The sequence below is a fragment of the Oryctolagus cuniculus genome, chromosome 6 (assembly GCF_964237555.1).
Source record: "Oryctolagus cuniculus chromosome 6, mOryCun1.1, whole genome shotgun sequence".
In the NCBI taxonomy this organism is placed as follows: Eukaryota; Metazoa; Chordata; class Mammalia; order Lagomorpha; family Leporidae; genus Oryctolagus; species Oryctolagus cuniculus.
The window spans coordinates 123,286,089-123,306,499 of NC_091437.1; the positions used below are offsets into that span (position 1 = coordinate 123,286,089).

At 43.8% G+C, this 20,411-nt stretch overlaps 1 long non-coding RNA gene across 1 annotated transcript; it reads right to left on the reverse strand.

Moving 5' to 3' along the window:
• Positions 1–743: 743 nt before the first annotated feature.
• Positions 744–1,492, reverse strand: LOC127490600 (uncharacterized). Its single transcript, XR_007918678.2, has 2 exons — positions 1,368–1,492; positions 744–1,264 (listed from the first exon to the last, which is right to left on the reverse strand). It is a non-coding gene; the product is annotated as an uncharacterized lncRNA (long non-coding RNA).
• Between the last annotated feature and the right edge of the window lie 18,919 nt (positions 1,493–20,411).

Genomic DNA, 20,411 nt, shown 5'->3' on the forward strand with positions numbered 1-20,411 from the left:
CTCTCTCCCCTTCCATTCACATCGATTCATTTTCAATTCTCTTTATATACAGAAGATCAGTTTAGCATACATTAAGTAAAGATTTCAACAGTTTGCACCCACACAGAAACACAAAGTGTAAAATACTGTTTGAGTACTGGTTATAGCATTAAATCACAATGTACAGCACATTAAGGACAGAGATCCTACATGAGGAGTAAGTGCACAGTGACTCCTGTTGTTGACTTAACAAATTGACACTCTTGTTTATGGCATCAGTAATCTCCCTATGCTCCAGTCATGAGTTTCCAAGGTTATGGAAGCCCCTTGAGATCTCTGACTCTTATCTTGTTTAGACAAGGTCATAGTCAAAGTGGAGGTTCTCTCCTCCCTTCAGAGAAAGGTACCTCCTTCTTTGATGGCCCCTTCTTTCCACTGGGATCTCACTCGCAGAGATCTTTCATTTAGGTCATTTTTTTTTGAAAGAGTGAAATCAGACATTTTTAAAAGATAATGTAGGATACACTAGCTTAGGATGGAAGATATCCATTAATTTTGTTTTAGGAAACTTTTATTTAAAAAATGTACACACATTATTTTGCCTTATACATACATACATATATACATATACATATACATATACACATACACACTGGAGCTGCTATGTAAAATGTATTTCTGTCCTAGACAAAAAGTTTAGAATGTATTTAAGAAGAGTCATTTCAATAAAGCAATATATGAATAGTAATGAACTGGAGGCACTGTTTTGATATAATTTAATCAGAGTCCTGTTATCAAGGAAAAAATACTTTTTGAAGAATCATGGGTGCATTCTAAGAGGGGAGGGGAAGAGAGGGGAGAAAGGAAAGGCGAGGGGAGGGGAGAGAAGGGGAGGGGAGGGGAGGGGAGGGAGGAAAGAAGAAAGGAAGGAAGGAGGGAAGGAAGGAGGGAGGGAGGAAAAAAGGGGGAAAGAGGGAGAGAGAGAAAAAGAGAAGGGGGCTGGCGCTGCGGTGCAGTGGGTTGAAGCCCTGGCCTGAGGTGCCGGCATCCCATGTCGACTCCTGTTCTGGTCCCAACTGCTCCTCTTCCGATCCAGCTCTCTGCTGTGGCCTGAGAAAGCAGTGGAGGATGGCCCAAGTGCTTGGGCCCCTGCCCACGTGGGAGACCCGGAGGAGGCTCCTGGCTCTTGGCTTCGAATTGGCGCAGCTCCAGCTGTTGCAGCCATTTGCAGAGTGAACCAGTGGATGGAAGACCTTTCTCTCTGTCTCTCCCTCTCTCTGTAACTCTTTCAAACAAATAAAAAACAAACCTTTAAAAAAATGAGAGGAAAAGAAAAAAGAAAAGAAACTGAGGGACCAGCGCTGTACCACAGAAGGTTAAGTACCCACCTGCAGCGCCAGCATCCCGTAAGGGTTTGGCTCCTGGCTGCTCCACTTCCGATCCAGCTCTCTGCTGTGGCCTGGGAAAGCAGTAAAAGAATGTCCAAGTCCTTGGGCCCCTGTACCTGCATGGGAGACCCAGAAGAAGCTCCTGGCTTCAGATCAGCCCAGCTCTGGGGAGTGAACCAGTGGATGAAAGACTCTCTCTCTCCCTCCCTGTCTCTCTTTGTGTAACTCTGCCTTTCAAATAAATAAATCATTCTTTTAAAAACAAAGAAACTGTAAAAATTCATTATTTAAAATTATGTTAACTCTAAGAAAAATGTATGTGGATCTTGGACAGCAGGAAGATGAAGGTTAGGATTTGGACTCACTCATTCATCCATTTACTCATTCATTCAAAGAATGTTTATGGAGCCCTGCCATGTGCCAGGCATCAAGTTAGGCTTTGAGAAAATGACTCTGAATACAATAGAACGTTTTCTGCAATTAAAGAGCTTACATTCTTAAAAAAAAAAAAAAAGATGTATTTATTTATTTGAAAGGCAGGGTTACAGAGAGGCAGAGGCAGAGAGGGAGATCTTCCATTGGCAGGTTCACTTCCCAAATGGCTATAATGGCTAGGGCTGGGCCTATCCAAAGCCAGGAGCCAAAAGCTTCTTCTGGGTCTCCCACATAGGTACAGGGGCCCAAGCACTTGGGCCATCTTCCACTGCTTTTCCAGGCACATTAGCAGGGAGCTGGATCAGAAGTGGAGCAGCTGGGACTTGAGGCGGCAGCTTTACTTGCTATGCCACAGCACCAGCCGAGAGACAGAGATGGAGAGACAGAGTGAGAGAGATCTTCCGTCCACTGGTTCACTCCCCCGACCCCCCAAATGCCTAAATGAAGCCAGGAATGGACCAAGCCAAAGCCAGGAGCTCGCATATCCATCCAGGTCTCCCACTTGGATGGCAGGGACACAAGAGCTTGAGCCATCATCTGCTGCACCCCCCAGGATGCTCATTAGCAGGAAAATGGATCAGGATCAGACTCTATAGCTCAAACTAGGCACTCTGATATGAAATACAAGCTTTCTGAGCAGTAGCTTAACTGATGGGCCACATGTCCACTCCCTAGATTTTTAAAAATAGCCATTTGGTTCTTGAGCTGAGATTGCACTCGGTGCTGAGGAACAGAAAGCAGCGGCGTGCTGGTAAATGATTAACAATGCCTTCACTCTCCCAGATAAAGCTTTTTGTGTATATATAGCTACCTAGGTTTGTTATAAAATTTACTGACATATAGGATGTGCAGCACAGAACTTACAGATAATAAAACACAATACTCTATATAAAATCAGTGCAAACAACTGATTCTCATGGAATGCCTTCACGGATTTTTCTTGAACCCATACCTTTAATCAATGTAGAGTTGCAACTGTGGTAAGAAACACAACATAGTTCCAACATGAATGTGGGCAGACATATTCAGTTGTGTTAACAAGCAAGATGAAAGTGAAACAATGAAGACTTAAGTCAGAACTTGGTTCATTCGTCAAAGAGGTAAGCAGCTTTTCACTGAATCAGATACTAGCTTTGGGTACTGGAAAAATATATCTTCAATTTTTATGCAATGTGACTACTGTAGACATTAAAAACTTTTAAACTTAATCTGCATTACTGGCATTTTCTCTATCACTTTCTTAGGTGTAAATAATATTAAAACATAAAGCAGGCCCTGACTTGTAGCATTTACAGATTTCCATGTAGCATATGGGAGCATCAGGGTCAGCTTCAAGCAAGCAAGGTGATGCCACAGGACACGGGGAACAGAGTCAGGAGGAGCACTGCAGTCGTGTGTCAGCATGCGGCATTTCCACCATACACACAGGACGGACACAAACAACCCCAAGAACTCAAATCATAGAAAAGTGTTGTAAAATGACTGGGGAGTAAGGAACTTCGCGTATCTTTTTAAGATTTATATATTTATGTACAGGGCAGAGTTATAGAGGGAGAGATTCCATGCACTGGTTCACTTTCCAAATGGCCACAACAGCCAGGAGCTTCTTTCAGGTCTCTCACATGTGGGCAGGGCCCTGGGACTTGAGTTATCTTCTAATGCTTTCCTCGGGCACATTAGCAGGGAGCGGGAGTGGAAGCACAACAGCTGGGACTCCAACCAGCACCCATATGAGATGCCAGCATTGCAGGCAGCAGCTTGCCCCTCTGTCACAACGATAGCCTCATCTGTCTTTATTTTTCATGTAACTGATTTAGCTGTAAGTGTATATACTTTAATTTCCAATGATGGCTGTGTTTAACAACTGTCTCACAGATTTTTTGGAATTGTAATGATTGGTTCTTTTTTTTTTAACTTTTTTATTTTATTTATTTATTTATTTTTTGACAGGCAGAGTGGACAGTGAGAGAGAGAGACAGAAAGTAAGGTCTTCCTTTGCCGTTGGTTCACCCTCCAGTGGCCGCCGTGGCTGGCGCGCTGTGGCCAGCAAACCGCACTGATCTGAAGCTAGGAGCCAGGTACTTCTCCTGGTCTCCCATGGGGTGCAGGGCCCAAGGACTTGGGCCATCCTCCACTGCACTCCCTGGCCACAGCAGAGGGCTGGCCTGGAAGAGGGGCAACCGGGACAGAATCCGGCACCCCGACCGGGACTAGAACCTGGGGTGCCGGCGCCACAAGGCGGAGAATTAGCCTAGTGAGCCGCGGCGCTGGCCATGATTGGTTCTTATGTATTAACCACTTCCTGAACCCCACAAGGACTGAAGAGAAGGTAAGCAGATGATGGTGGAGGATCCCAAGGAAGAAACAAAGTTCTTACATGTCCTGGGGAAGGGAGGGCTGGCTGTCACGGAAGGAGTTGGGGACAAAGGGACACAAGTTCACTGCTGACAAGCATAGCTCCCAGAAATTGTTCTTCCCCAGCACCATCAGCTGAACAAGCCTCTCCTGGACCTCGCCAAGAGAAATAAAAGAGTATGTAGGTGAACAACAGAAAATTACAGAAATCCTTCCTTCCCCAGCCTCTTCTCATTACCTCTCTATTCTGTGGCTCGGTCAAGAGTTTTAATGGGGAGTAAATTTCATATTGCTCTTCTTTCTCACCTCCAACATCTCTATCAGCTCTTGAAATCCCTTTAACACAGAAATATTCTTTTGTTCTAAAAGTGAAGCTAAAAGACTGCACATATGTTAAAAGAACCCAGGACACAGCAAGGCATGGCCCTGTAGTCTCAGGAAACCAGAAGTGACCCATGAGTTCCCTTCCTGTTCAACAACCTGGTGAGATTCCAGGAAATAATTACTGAGTGGGAAAAGAAAGCCAACCGCAGACATAGAAAGTTGGCCCTGTTTATCACGTTACCTGGAAAACAGGAGATGTTAATCGGGATCCTTTTGGTTTCTCTAACTGCACACTAACACCATGGCTTGGGACAATGTGACGAAGTCTTTATAATCTGAGCCTTTATTTTTCTTATACTCCATTGTAAGAAAGGATTTCTTCCTCAGAAGATTCATAAATCATTTTTAAAAAGTTACTTGCAATACGTGTGACAAATTCTTACCTCACTAATAAATATATGCATAATTTCCTTACATTTTTAACAAATTGTAGTTATTTGCATACCTATTTGCTTCCCTCAAGAAAAGCAAACTTCTCAACTGTTGTCCTTCCCAGATTCATATGTTGGAGCCCTACCACCCAATGTGACTATATTTGGGATAGAGAAGTAATAAAGTTTAAATGAGATCTTGGAGAGGAGTGATCTGATTGCATTAGTGTCCTATAAGAAAAGTCACCAGAGAACTGGCTCGCTCTCCACCCCCCGCCATGTGAGAACTGACCATCTACAATCCAGGAAGAGAGTCCTCATCTGTTCAGTTCCTTGATCTTGGACTTCCCAGCCTACTAGTCTGTGAGAAATAAATTTCTATCGTCCAAGACACCAGTGTGTGGTATTTCGCTACAGCAGCTTGAGCTGACTGATACAGTTGGGCTTCTGTTTTATTTCTGTTTCTGTGTGTGACACAGAGAAACACCTGCCACAAAAGAGGGACTCAGAAAGAAGTTGGAAGATGTCCCAGGGGAGGGGTATGTCCTGGTGGAGACCCTCACTCCAGCTTGACTCGTTTCTCTCCACAGCACCAGAAAGAAGTCTCTCCCACCCAGCAAACAACTCAAGACAAAGGTTGCAGAGGCTTCTCTGCCTTTACTTACTTAATAATTTGGTCTCAGCCGGCGCCATGGCTCACTAGGCTAATCCTCCGCCTTGCGGCGCCGGCACACCGGGTTCTAGTCCCGGTCGGGGTGCCAGATTCTATCCCGGTTGCCCCTCTTCCAGGCCAGCTCTCTGCTGTGGCCAGGGAGTGCAGTGGAGGATGGCCCAAGTACTTGGGCCCTGCACCCCATGGGAAACCAGGATAAGTACCTGGCTCCTGCCATCGGATCAGCGCGGTGTGCTGGCCGCAGCACGCCAGCCACAGCGGCCATTGGAGAGTGAACCAATGGCACAGGAAGACCTTTCTCTCTGTCTCTCTCTCTCACTGTCCACTCTGCCTGTCAAAAAAAAAAAAAAAAAAAAATTTGGTCTCTCCCAACAGCCAGATTCTGTTTCTTCATCCATAATGTTCCTGGCAAATGTCTGACAACTAGCTCTTAGGACAGTGGAATAGGAAAGAGACTTGATTTGTGGTACTTGACAATTTCGGTGGTGTAAAAACTTTCACAATGGGTGATCTCAAGCTACCAAACAAGCTACCAAAGTGACTTCATCAATGACAGATTTGAACAGACACAAGTAATCAACTCTCACAGCCTTACGGCATGCAGCTCACCAGTGATTTATAGCTTGGTCACCAAGCATGACCTTGGAGTTAAAGCTAGAATCTTGCCAGCGCCGTGGCTCACTAGGCTAATCCTCCACCTGCAACGCCGGGACCCAGGGTTCTAGTTCCGGTTGGGTGCCAGTTCTGTCCCGGTTGTTCCTCTTCCAGTCCAACTCTCTGCTTTGGCCCAGGAAGGCAAAGGAGGATGGCTCAAGTGCTTGGGCCCTGCACCTGCATGGGAGACCAGGAAGAAGCACCTGGCTCCTGGCTTCGGATCGGCGCAGCGCGCTGGCCGTAGCAGCCATTTGGGGGGTGAACCAAAGGAAGGAAGACCTTTCTCTCTGTCTCTCCATTTAACTGCCTGTCCAAAAAAAAAAAAAAAAAAAAAAAGAGTGAATTGGAAAGTATTTGTAAACTATCAGATTTAATTTTATGTAGTTTCTAAATAACTGTGTGATGAATAAGCCATCAAAAACTGTTTCTTAATTTATGAGATTTTCCTGCTGCCCTCATGTGGCAGGTTCTGGATATTCTTTACCTTTTGTATGTGGTTCATCATCTTAATGGAAAACCTGGCATTTTTTGGGTGCATTTTACTTTTAAAATTGTTTGATGTATTTTTTCCTTCAAACCAGACTTCCATACATGCTTCTTAGAAATATTTTAATAACTGTTTACAAACAACATGTAGACTAACAAATCTTAGGATCTTGTCCACTTACTGAGAAGATGCCTGAAAATAACTCCTTATAATTATGCATCAGATCAAGTTTATAGATTTTCCAAGTTTTTCATTCAACGTCCTGAGTTAGTATTATGTGCACATAACTTCAGGTGTTTTTACCTTTATCCTGATTGTGTTGTTAGAATTTTATCTTGATTGTAATTTCTTATTCACACATAATATCAAAAGCTAAATCATGGCCTCCACCTGTGGTGCCAGCATCCCATATGGACACCAGTTCATGTACCAGATGTTCCTCTTTGATTCAGCTCTCTGATATGGCCAGGGAAAGCAGCATAAGATGGCCCAAGTGCTTGGGCCCCTGCGGCCACATGGAAGACCCAGAAGAAGCTCCTGGCTTCAGATCAGCCCAGCTCTGCCCACTGCGGCCATCTGAGGAGTGACCCAGAGGCTGGAAGACCTTTTTCTCTGTCTCTTCCTTTTTGTCTGTAACTCTCTCAAATAAATAAATAAAATCTTTTTAAAAAACAAAAGTTAAATCACACTGATGTGAATGTCCTCTTGCCAAAGACCACCAGGATTATACCTTTTGCCAAAGAGGGTATAATAAATTGTAGTAACAAATATGTTCAAAAACCATTTTAAAAAAGGAAAGAAATATTAATAGCTAATAGCTACTATCATCTCTTGACCTCCTACCCTCCAAGAGTCACCATTCATTGCATCCATAGATTTATGGATATCCCCATCCCCTTTGCACAGCCTGTCACTTGTCATGGACAACCACACCTTATCTGGTTTACTGTCCAAATATTTGCATAATCATCAGCATGTAAAAATCCTGTTCTATTTTTGTTACACTTCAAACTAGTAGGCGATAGATCTGGAATCTTTGTCACTGAAAATGAACGGGACTAATTTACTTCTGTAACAGAAAGAGAAACAGTGCCTGCCATTTCTTGAATATTTACTTTGTGACCCACATGACTATGTGCAAGAGATTTTCTCTGTTATCTCATTTAATCCTCACAACAACCAGGAGGTATTAAATCCTACTCTCCTTTCCATGGATGAGAAACTAAGGCTCAAGGGGATTAAGTAACTTGCCTGAGGTCACACAGTTCTTGATGCAGAGCCAGGATTCTTCTGCCCGATTCCAAAATCACTCTTTTGTACTGCACCATGGCATTAACTTTGTCAAAATACCTGAGTGGTGAAATGACCTCCTTAAAGGCTAAAGCAACCTAACTGGTTAGTACAGAATGTATTGACAATTAAGCTGAGTTAAATTGAGGCACTTCCCACCCCCACCTTCACCTCCATTATCCTAGCTAGGTTTGTGTTAGCCTACAGGTAACAGAACCTCATTTACGGTGTCTTTAAGAAAAAATCTTTTAGTCATGTAGCAAGAAATCCAGAAGGAGGCTACTCTTACTTCGTGATCATCTGGTTTTAGTATGCGGCTCTTTTTTCCAAGATTTTTATTTATTTATTTTGAAGGGCAGAGTTACAGAGAGGGAGAGACAGAGAGAAGTGCTCGTTCACTCCAGTCACAATCCAGGAGCCAGAAGCTTCATCTGCTCTCCCACGTGAGTACAGGGGCCCAAGCACTTGCACCATCCTCACTGCTTTTCCTAGGTGCTTTAGCAAGGGAGCTGGATTGGAAGTGGAGCAGCCCAGACACCAACCAGCACCCACAGGGAAGGCCAGCATCACAGGCCACAGCTTGACTCAATACGCTGCAACACCATCCCCATGGCCTTCTATTTCATGGTCACAGAGAGCTACCCTATCTCTAAGTATTGCATCCATGTTTCTTCAGACAGGAAGAAATAAAAAGATTCATGTGTTCTAGATGTGCTCCTTTTTCATAAGAAAAATAATCACTTTCCAGGAACCTCAGGACTTTTGCTTATATTTCATGGGCCATAACAAGGTTATGAGGCTGCATCTAGATGCAAAGGATCCAGGGAATAACATTTTAACTGGACACCTGAATGCTCTAAATACAATTAGTCTGTCACGTGAGGGAAAGAGGAGAGACCGAACCGAGAGAAAGCAAGCACCAGGGCCTGTCCCACACTGATCCTCAGAAAGGCCTGGGCATTTTCAGGGTTCAAAAGAGCCTTCGCTCTTAGGATGAAAAATTTTACGATCATTGGCCCAGTCCAATTTCCTGCCTACTGACAGAGTTGTGCTTCTACAATTTCTCCAGCCAACAACCAGCTACTGCAGAACACAGGTGAAGCAGCCATTACATGCAAGAGAACATGAGTTAGGGTCCCAACAGTAAGGTGACCATAAAACTGCCATCCAGAGCCAGAAAAGAAAAAACATGAAACCAATGCACTGTCCAACCAGATATCAAAGAGAAATATTAGAATGGGAGGGAATGGAGAATTCCATGAGTTCCAATCATGCAGGAGAAAGATCTCCATCTTCTTAGACAACATTTGAAAATGCTGAGTCATGATGAAACCTAACAGATGCCTGGTGGACACACGATGAAAGGCACGGACTTGCCTCCATTGGCACGGCAGACAAATCAGCCATAAGAGGGGCTCAGGATGGTCACCTGTGACTTGTGTAGAATTACCTAGGTATGGAGCACCCAGGTCCTGGCTTGACTACTCTGGTAGTTCTCAAAGTGTGGTCCGGATTCATGGGGTGTCAAAGACCTTTTTGGGAGAATCCATGAGGTCAAAGTTATTTGTCATGATAAAACATGTAAGTAGTAGCTGTTTATTCTCTCATTCTCTCACTAGTATCTAAGTGGTGCTTTCCAAAGACTACATGACCTGAGATGTCACCAGAGTGAACACAGAAGCAGAGAAAAGAATACAACTCTAATTAAGGCAGACATTGAAAAAGAGTTGCAGAAAGTAAACAATGCCACTGTGTCTCTGATTTATTTTGGAGGAGGAGCTTTAGAAAAAGCAGTTTATCCCAGAAAACTGTATTTTATATGTTAATATGTAATGGATTTATTCATGTTCAGTGAATCAGTAAACATTTTTAAATCTCTCATATTTCTGTTATAGAAAATATCCATAGTTGTTACTCAGGGCCAGTGTTGTGGTGTAGCAGGTTAAGCCACCACCTGTGATGCCTGCATCCCATGTGGGGCCAGTTTGGGTCCCAGCTACCCCACTTCTGATCCAGCTTTCTGATAATGTGCCTGGGAAAGCAGTGGAAGATTCTCTAAGTTCTTGGGCCCCTAAACTCATGTGGGAGACTCAGAAGCTCCTGGCTCCTGGTTTTAGCCTGGCCCAGCCCCAGCTGCTGCAGCCATTTGGAGAGTAAACCAGCAGATGGAAGATATTTGTCTTTTCCTCTCTAACTCTGCCTTTCAAATAAATAAAATCTTTTTAAAAAATTGTAACTCACATAAACAATAGCTCTTTGAGATCTCAATAATTTCTAGAATGTGGACACATCCTGAAACCAAGAGGTTTGAGAACCACTGATCTAACCCATAATCCTACAGGGGGTATCAAGACCCATTTACCCATCCAACTGAGTTGATGAATTTGCTCATTGGATACTGACTCTACAACACTATGGAGGCATAAAAATAAACATAAGGATGATGAAGTAACCAAACTCAAGTATCAGTTTGTGTTGTACCATAAACTTCAAAAAAAAAAAAATCTTAGTGTGTTTGCAGTTTAAGATGCTTGAAATGCTTAAGAGAATCTGATATATTATGGAAATAAACAACCCTATGATTTTTTGAAATTTTCAATTTTTTTAAACTATTTTAGGATGTGTAACAGAATTGTATTATAATTTTAAACAGTATTTTAATCCTTAATATATGCTATGTTTATAAATCTAGGTGTGGACATTTGGCCTAGAGGTTAATATGCTGGCTGGGACACCACATCCCATACCAGAGTTCCGGGGCTCCAGTCCTGGCTCCATTCTTGACTCTGGCTTCCTGTGATATGCACCCTGAGAATCCAGCTCCCAGTTTTGGCCTGACCTACACCATTGTGGGCATTTGTGGAGTGAGCCAGCAGATAGGACCTCTCTCTTTCTGTCCTTGTCCCTGTCTGTATGTGTATGTGTGTTTGCCTCTCAAATAAATAATTTTAACAGAAATTTGTATATTAATTCAAATGTATTCATATTTACAAGAGTTGCTTAAATGTTTGGAGAGGTTTGGCCTGGGGATGGGCCAGGCTAAAGCCAGGAGTTTCATCTGGGTCTCCACATGGGTGCAGAGGCTCAAGGACTTGGGCCATCTTCTGCTGCTTTCCCAGGCAGATTAGCATGGAGCTGGATTAGAAGTAGAGCAACTGCGACTTGAACCAGCACCCATATGGGATGCCAGTATTGCAGGCAACGGCTTACCCACTATGTCACAACACCAGTCCTAAGTTACAACTATTGATATTTACTATAACATAAATTAAATCTTAGAAGTTTAAAAATATTTACTGATTCATTAAAAAAAGAATAAATCCATTATGTATTAATCAGTCCCTGTTTTGCTTTTTAAGATAGTATTAGTTGTGTCTTCAACAGATCCATTAAACAGGGATCCCTTCCAGCTGTATGTGGAAATACTAACTGAAGTCTACGATTCTTTTTACAATGCCTCATCTCTTGTCCCCTGCTGCAATGCCAGGCCTCCGGCTACCATCAGTTGTCCCTCCTAAAGCCATCAGAGTGGACTCTGGAGCTTCCCACTCAGTTGCTCTTAATGTTGACCGGCTCAGCCTCAGTTAGAACTTTCCAACCGAGCCTTCACAGCCAATCAGCTGTTTCTTCTGGCTCCAACCCGTACTCTATTTAAAGGACTGAGAGTTGAAGTCGAGCCAAGAAATAGCTAAGAGGTGACAGAAGCCAAGCGCCAAGGTTTTAAATAGAGCTAGATACCCCTAGAGCAGTCCTCTGTGGTCTGAGAGCTGGTTCGCCAAAGTCACCCGGTGCATCATGAACACTCATAGGCCCAATGACTGCCAAGCTAAGAAGAAAGTGGAAGTAGCAGAACCTACATTTGCCAGGGACAGATTTATGTCATTATAACATACAGGAAAACATCACTCGTTAAGCCACAGAACAAGGCATTTCACAAAACAAATGAGAGGAATGCACCTATTGGCCAGTTATTATTTTATTGCACTTTAGACAAACAATTCTTAACTGTACGAAATGTTAGTACCTCAAGGGTCTTCCAAAGATGAGGACAGGCAGGCCCCTAAATGCGTGAAATACAAAGGTGCAAAACAGGGGTTCCCTGGCAAGAGGACTCACACCCAAGGACATTCAGATTTTAAAATATTTAAGGACACTGCACTGGCTTGGCCAAACCAAAAAACAGCTGCAGGCGAATATGGCACCCAGATGCTGGCTAGCCTCACTGGCTCTCAGCTTAAGTCAAGAGATTATAGAAATCGACCAAGGTAGGGACTTTTATTTTTTTCACTGCATGGTTTAATTTTAGATGGGACGGGTTGACTTTCTGCTGAGAAAGATGAGGTGATTACAATCTTAATTTATCCTACCTAAACTTTTCGCCAATCCTTTTTTTCATTATTTATATCCTATTCTACTTTGTCAGGTTATTAACCATTGTACTGTGGTCTGCAGTTATGATACTTTTTTAAAAGATTTTCTTTATGTATTTGAAAAATAGTTACAGAAAGAGGTAGAGAAAGAGAGAGAGAGAGAGAGTCTTCCATCCTCCGGTTCACACCCCAAATGGCCGCAACGTCCAGAGCTGAGCCTATCCAAAGCCAGGAGCCAGGAGCTTCTTCCAGGTCTCCCACATGGGTGCAGGGGCCCAAGCACTTGGGCCATCCTCTGCTTCTTTCCCAGGCACTTGAGCAAGGAACTGATCAGAAGTGGAACAGCTGGGACTCAAACCCTGCGCCCATATGGGATGCCGACACTGCAGGCCAGGGCTTTAACTCACTGAGCGACAGCACCCGCCCCAGTTATGATACGCATGTTTATTTATCTTTGTTCTATTTTAAAATGGATCCAGTGCCTATCTCTAGAACTTTTACTGCTCCTAAATTCTTGATCTTCACTCATTCCTTTGGCTGGACTTCAGTGTGAAATGATCTTGAGAAGAGCCTGAACGTTCTCAATCTCTTGCAGTCTAGGTTATGAGCACCATTCCCTGTGATCTTCATGATCGAAGGGAGGGTGGAGGAGGTATGCTTGCTGACTTTATAACAGAACAACAATTTTGCTGGGTATGCTGTCTTGTCCTTAAAAGTTTGTAGGTATCCATTGCCTCCTGGCTTTGAACATTGTGGGGAAGTCAACAGCAAGTCTAAATCTCCTTCTCAGAGATGAGACTTCTCTTGTCATCCTTGAATGTCAACAATGTAACTAGACTATGTCTTAATATTGTGCTGCTACACCAACTTTTTTTCTGGCATATTATGTGCACTTGCATCTAAGGATCCAGTGAAATTTTCCTTTAGGATGTACCTAAACACTGTGTTTGATGCAGTCTCCAAATAACAAAAACAGTTCTTTCTCTCTGCTCTCACACTCTCAATACAAAAGATAACACAAAAGGTGTGGGTATTCCCAGCCCCCACACTGACCGAGGTATTCTGCAGGAGGGTGCCATAACTCTATCCTGTTCTGACACTATCTACCCTGAGATAGCGTCGGCTCCTGTCGGTTGAAGTCTCAGTACCTCAAGATCGTCCCCACCTCAGACGCCAATCACAAAGCCTCAGGTTGTGACCTGTGCTCTCGACCAACCAGCTCTAAATCAGAGTTGCCACAATCCCCCTGTTTGGGTTGGACTGCTTTGCTAGAGTGGCGCATGGCACTCAGGAGAAAATACTTTACTGTGTTTACAAGTTTATCAATAAAGGATGCATATGAACACCTGGACAACAAGGCACAGCAGGTGAGGTGGAACATCTGTCCTCTCAGAAGAGAGGGTGCAGCTGACAGCACCAAGCTTCCAACCAGGAGTGGGTCTTTCTGGTACCCAGTGCCCCAGTCTGGAGCCCACAGAGATCACATCCTTAGAACAAGAGGTGTTCCTATCACCCAGGAAACGCCAAGGGACTTAGGGCTCTGTGTCAGTCCTCCAAGAGCTCTTCCAGTGCATTTGCAGCACTCTGAGTCTGGATGGAGTCCACAGGGCCAGGGGTCCTGGAATTAACTCTCCATCAATGCACAGTACTACGGATTTTAAGTGCTATCAGTGTGCCCTGCAGGGTTTTATGTGGTGAAGTTTAAGGCCCAATGTGAAGTATCAAGAGGGTGGAGACTTAATCCAACAACCTGACTGAATCACAGTGACTTTGTAGGAAGAGGGGAAGAAAAACCAGAGGCAACATATACACAGGTGCAGTCCCTGCCCCTTGCACTGCGGCACTCTGTGTCACAGGAGACTTGTTTAAATGCTATTGGTCTTCATTCAGGCAGCTGAATCTTTATCCTAATTAAAACATCCTATAATTGGGGCCAGCACTGTGGCGCAATGGGTTAAAGCCTCAGCCTGCAGTGCCAGCATCCCATATGGGCGCTGGCTCGAGTCCTGGCTGCTCCTCTTCCAATCCAGCTCTCTGCTATAGCCTGGGAAAGCAGTAGAAGATGGCCCAAGTCCTTGAGCCCCTGCACCTGTGTGGGAGACCTGGAAGAAGCTCCTGACTCCTGGCTTCAGATCAGCTCAGCTCTGGCTGATGCACTCATTTGGGGAGTGAACCAGCAGAATGGAAGACCTCTCTCTGTCTCTACCTCTCTCTGTAACCCTTTCAAATAAATAAAATAATTATTTTAAAAAATCTTTTAAAAAATCCTATAATTTCTATTTCAATTGTGTTGCATTTCAAATTTATGTTTTTAAATTACTAATTAATTGCAATTTCACTTTCACTAATTGTTAGAGTCTTTAATGCCAAAAGTAATAAAATACCCAGAGAATTATAAATATTTCTGTACAAAGAGGAACAATAATTCTGCTAAAATTGATGGCCATTAATATCACGAAAGGTTCCAAAAGATCATTTTATCAGTGAATTATAAAAGTCCAAATCCAGTGAACAAACCCCATTCTCAAGGTTCTGCAAAATGTTGCCTACTGATAAAGAATGTTAACACTGGGGTGGGCACTTAATCCAGTGGTTGAGATACCAGTTAATAGGCCAGTGTCCCAAATCAGAGTGCTTGGGTTTGAGTCCCCACCTCTGGCTCCTGACTCCAGCTTCTTGCTAATGCTTTCCCCGGGGGGCAGCAGATGATGGTTTAAGAAAATGGAGTCCTGCTAACCGTGTAGGAGGCTTGGATTGAGCTCCCAGTTCCCAGCTTTGGCCTACCTGTCCCAAGCATCTGGGGAGTGAACCAGTGGTAGGAGTGTTCACTTGCTCTCTCTGCCTCTCAAATAATTTTTTAAAAGATGTTCTTTATTTATTGAAAGGCAGAGTTACAGAGAGGAAGAAACACATGGAGAAAGATCTCCCATCAGCTGATTCACTCTCCAAATGGCTGCAATTGCCAGGAAACTGACACTCCATTTGGGTCTTCCACGTGAGTGCAAGAGCCCAAAGAGTTGGGCCATCTTCCACTGCTTTTCCAGGCACATTAGCAGGAAGCTGGATTGGAAGTGGAACAACCAAGACTCCAAACGGGCACCCATATAGGATGCTGACACAGCAGATGGCAGCTTAACCCACTATGCCATTATGGCAGCACCAATCAAATAATTTCTTTAAAAAGAACATTAACATCCTTTTAGGGAATTATGTCTGAACATTAAACTTGGTTCTTGACTTTTTGGAATAGCTAGGGCAGAAGCTAGAAGAAAACATCCCAATTACTCAGGATAAACAAGTAATTTCATGATGCTAAATCCTATAGCAGATGTAATCCAATTACTCCAAATCTATATTGAGTACCTCTTTGCATTTCAGATTTAAAGTTGGCTAAAAATAATTTATTCAGAAGAGATAATGGAGAAGTTCAAAAAGATTCTAATGTAAACTGAGATTGCTGTGACTATGAGCTGTTTCAGAAAGTAGATTGTTATTAGATGCAAATTTCCATTCATAAATAACTCAGCTAGGGAACTGAGAAAGAACATATTGAGTCATTTCTCTTAGACTTATAAAGACAAGGAAGCAGTCAGGAAAAGAAAAAAATAATCTTGAAATAAAGAGCACCAGTGCTTAGAAGTTTTACGTCAGTGTCATGCCAGATATAACCATAATTTCTATTTCTACTGTGGCAACTACAGAGAAAACAAGTAGTATTGTTAGAAGGGGAAGGAAAATGTGTATTCTGCTGCTTCAAACTACCTTTGGGCCACCAGAGTAGGATTAAAGTGGCCAGGAAAGAGGAGCTGTGAATGTTACTGGAAGAGAAAGAAATCTCACAACTTCAGAGAAACCTCCGCGACCATCTGGGGGTGGCCATGAGGACTTTCTGCTTCACAAACCAAGAAAAAGCCCTAGGAGTCATCTCATTCCAGGATGAGCATTAGCAGTAAGGAACTAATCTCTCTCAACTGCTTGATTCTCACAAAAGGAACAGTGATCGCCATGTCAGTCACAGAACACCAGCAACACCAGAGTCTTCCTTTCTTTTCACCCCCACTTCTTATTCTCAATGCTTATTGTCACTCACAGTCACCCTTTCTCTTCATTCCCACAACCACTGAATCCAGGCACTTGGCATCTCATATCTTACCATTGAAAGAGCCTCCTTCCCCCACCTTTTAATCACACATTCCTTAATTTCTTAGTTCAACAAATACTTATAATGATAGGTACTGCAGTAAGTGCCAGGAGCGCCACAGTATACAGGGTAGACATGTTTCTTGTGCCCCTGGAGTTTATGTTCCAGTAAAGGATGCTAGAAAACTAAGTTTATGACTTCTTGTCTTCACAGACTACAGAATAATCCCAGATCTTCTTCGTGTTATGAACTGGACTGTGCCCCCTCCTTCAAATTCACATGAATTTCGAATGCCTTCCGTGATGGTATTGGGACGTACAGCCTTCAAGGAGATAAAGTTAAATGAGGCCACAGGTTAGGGCTCAAGGGCAACAGGACTGGTGTCCTTACAAGGAAAGGAAGCCATTGCACATTGTATACCTGTCCTGAAATGTCACATGGCACCCCATAAATAAGTACAATTATGTGTCAATTAAAAGCAAAGATATAGGAAAAATAGGTATAGTGAAGAAAAGGGGAGAGGGAATGGCAACATAACAGGTCTGAAAATAGGGAGGGTATCAATGAATGTAAATACAATGACAATGTATAAGAGGAAGACTCATCAGAGAGCTCTGTCCCCCTCCAAGGACACACAGGGGAAAGGACATGTGAGGCCACAGCAGAAGGAGATCATCTAGAAGCAAACCAGAGTGGTCTGGTGAGAAACTGATCATGGCGGGCCCTTGGTCTGGAACTTCTGACCTCCAAAGCTGTGAGTCGTTTCAGTGTTCTATTACAGCTGCCCAAGGGGACTGACACATCCTGGTGCTCTTCCAGACCTGGCACCACCCCTCAGCTCCAGTGAAGCCAACTAAAGCATGATAGGTTTCTTTACTGTAGTTATGGATGAAGTACAACAGGGAACTAAACAACCTCTTAAGAACAACAATCAAAAAGTAACTCCCTGCTTGGTAAATTCACATGTGTCCAGCACTTCCACATACATAGACTTCATTTGACATTCAAGGGAAGCTTATAATTATCTTGGCCAAAACAAGGTATAATTATGCATTTTAATTTAAAGCAATTAGGTATTTCTTATTATACTTTGTCTATATTTTTCCAAAAAATAATGCCCTAATATCACCACTTCACTAAGGTTAGATTGGCTATTAACAAAAAGACAAAAGACAAAAAGAGCTGGCAAGGATGTGGGGAAAAGAGAACTCTTGCATACTGTTGGTGGGAATGTAAATTATTCCAACCATTATAATAAAAAGCACAGAAATTCCTTGGGGCTGACAGAGTGGCACAGTGGGTTAAGTTGCTGTCTGAAATGCTGGCATGTATGTGGTTGCTAGTTCTAGTCCTAGTTTCTCCACTTCCAACCCAACTCCTTGTTAATGTGTCTAAGAATGCAGAAGATGACCCAAGTGCTCGGGGCCCTGCCACCCATGTGGGAGACTCCAATGGAGTTCTAGCCTCCTGGCTTTGGCTTGGCCCAGCACTGGTCATTGTAGCCATTTGAGGATTAAACCAGATAGATATTCATTCTTTTTTTTTAAAGATTTATTTATTTTATTTGAAAGTCAGAGTTAACAGAGAGAGAAGGAAAGGCAGAGAGAGAGAGAGAGAGAGGTCTTCCATCTGCTGGTTCACTCCCCAATTGGCCACAATGGCTGGAGCTGTACTGATCCAAAGCCAGGATCCAGGAGCATCTTCTGGGTGTCCCAGGCTGGTGCAGGGGCTCAAAGACCTGGGCCATCCTCCACTGCTTTCCCAGGCCATAGCAGAGAGCTGGATTGGAAGTGGAGCAGCCAGGTCTCCAGCCGGCGCCCATATGGGATGCCAGCACCACAGGTGGCTTTACTTGTTATGCCACAGAGCCGGCCCCTGGATATTCATTCATTCTCTCCCTCTCTCGGCCATTTCTCCCTCTCTAACTGTGCCTTTCAAATAAATAAACAAATTTCTTTTTTTAAGAATTATTTATTTGAAAGTCAGAGTTACATAGAGAGAGGAGAGGCAGAGAGGCAGAGAGAGAGGGAGAGAGAGAGGTCTTCCATTCTGCTGGTTCACTCCACAACTGGCCACAACAGCCAAAGCTGTGCTGATCTGAAGCCAGGAGCCAGAAGCTTCTTTGGGTCTCCCATGCAGGTGCTGGAGCCCAAACATTTGGGCCATCTTCTACTGCTTTCCCAGGCCATAGCAGAGAGCTGGATTGGAAGTAAAGCACCAGGTCTCGAACTGGTGCCCATATGGGATGCCGGCACTGCAGGCTGAGGCTTTAACCCACTGTGCCACAGTGCCAGCCCCAAACAAACCTTTTAAAAAGAAGAAAAAATTCCTCAAAGCCGGCGCCGTGGCTCAATAGGCTAATCCTCCACCTTGCGGCGCCGGCACACCGGGTTCTAGTCCCGGTTGGGGCGCCGGATTCTGTCCCGGTTGCCCCTCTTCCAGGCCAGCTCTCTGCTATGGCCAGGGAGTGCAGTGGAGGATGGCCCAGGTGCTTGGGCCCTGAACCCCATGGGAGACCAGGAAAAGCACCTGGCTCCTGGCTCCTGCCATCGGATCAGCGCGGTGCGCCGGCTGCAGCGGCGGCCATTGGAGGGTGAACCAACGGCAAAGGAAGACCTTTCTCTCTCTGTCTCTCTCTCTCACTGTCCACTCTGCCTGTCAAAAATTAAAAAAAAAAAAAAAAAAAAAAATTCCTCAAAAATTACAAGTATATCTACCACACAATTCAGCAATTCCACTACTGGGTGTATATTCAAGAAATTAAGTCAGTCTGTTGGAGAGACACTTGCTCTCCCATATTGATTACAGCACTATTCACAATAGTTGAGATATGGAAACAGCCTAAGAGTCCACCCACTAATGAGTAGATGAAACTACTACACAATGGAGTACTACTCAACCATGAAAAGGAAGACATCTTGTCATTCACAAAAAGATGGATGAACTGGAGGTCATTATTAAAATGAAATTAGCCAAGCACAGAAAGACAAGTATCACATGATCTCATTCATATGGAGTCTAAAGAAAGGTGATTTCATTGATGTAAAAGTATAATGGTGGGTACCAGAGGCTGAAGAGGAAAACAGAGAGGAAGGGATGGAGAAAGTTTAATTAGCAGGTGCTAAGTTATAGCAAGTAGTTTCTGAATTGTATCACACAATAGGGTGACTATAGATCATGCTAGAGCACTGTATATGTCTCTAGAAAAAGAAAAGAGAAAACTAGAAGATAGGATTTTGGAAGTTTTCACCATAAAGAAATGTTAAGTGTTGAGGAGACAGACATGTTTACCCCAATTGGATATTATACTATACTTGTATCAAAATATCACACTGGGAGGTCCAGCCCTGTAGCATAGCAGGTAAAATCACAGCTGCAGTGCTGCCATCCCATATGGGCACCAGTTCGTGTCCCAGTTACTCCACTTCCAACACATCTGTCTGCTATGGCCTGGGAAAGCAGAAGATGGTCCAAGTCCTTGGGCCCCTGCATACACGTGGGAGACCAAGAAGCTCCTGGCTCTTGGCTTCAGATTGGCACAGCTCCAGCCATTGGGACCATTTGGGGAGAGAACCAGTGGATGGAAGTCTTCTCTCTCTGCCTTTGCAACTCCACCTTTCAAATAAATAAATAATAAATCTTTTTTTAAAAAATCATGTGGTACTCCATAAATATGTACAATTTTTTATGTCATAAAAATTTTAGGGGCCGGTGCTGTGGCTCACTTGGTTAATCCTCCACCTGTGGCACTGGCATCCCATATGGACACCGGGTTCTAGTCCCAGTTGCTCCTCTTCCAGTCCAGCTCTCTGCTGTGGCATGGGAGGACAGTGGAGGATGGCCCAAGTGCTTGCACCCCTGCACCCACATGGGAGACCAGGAGG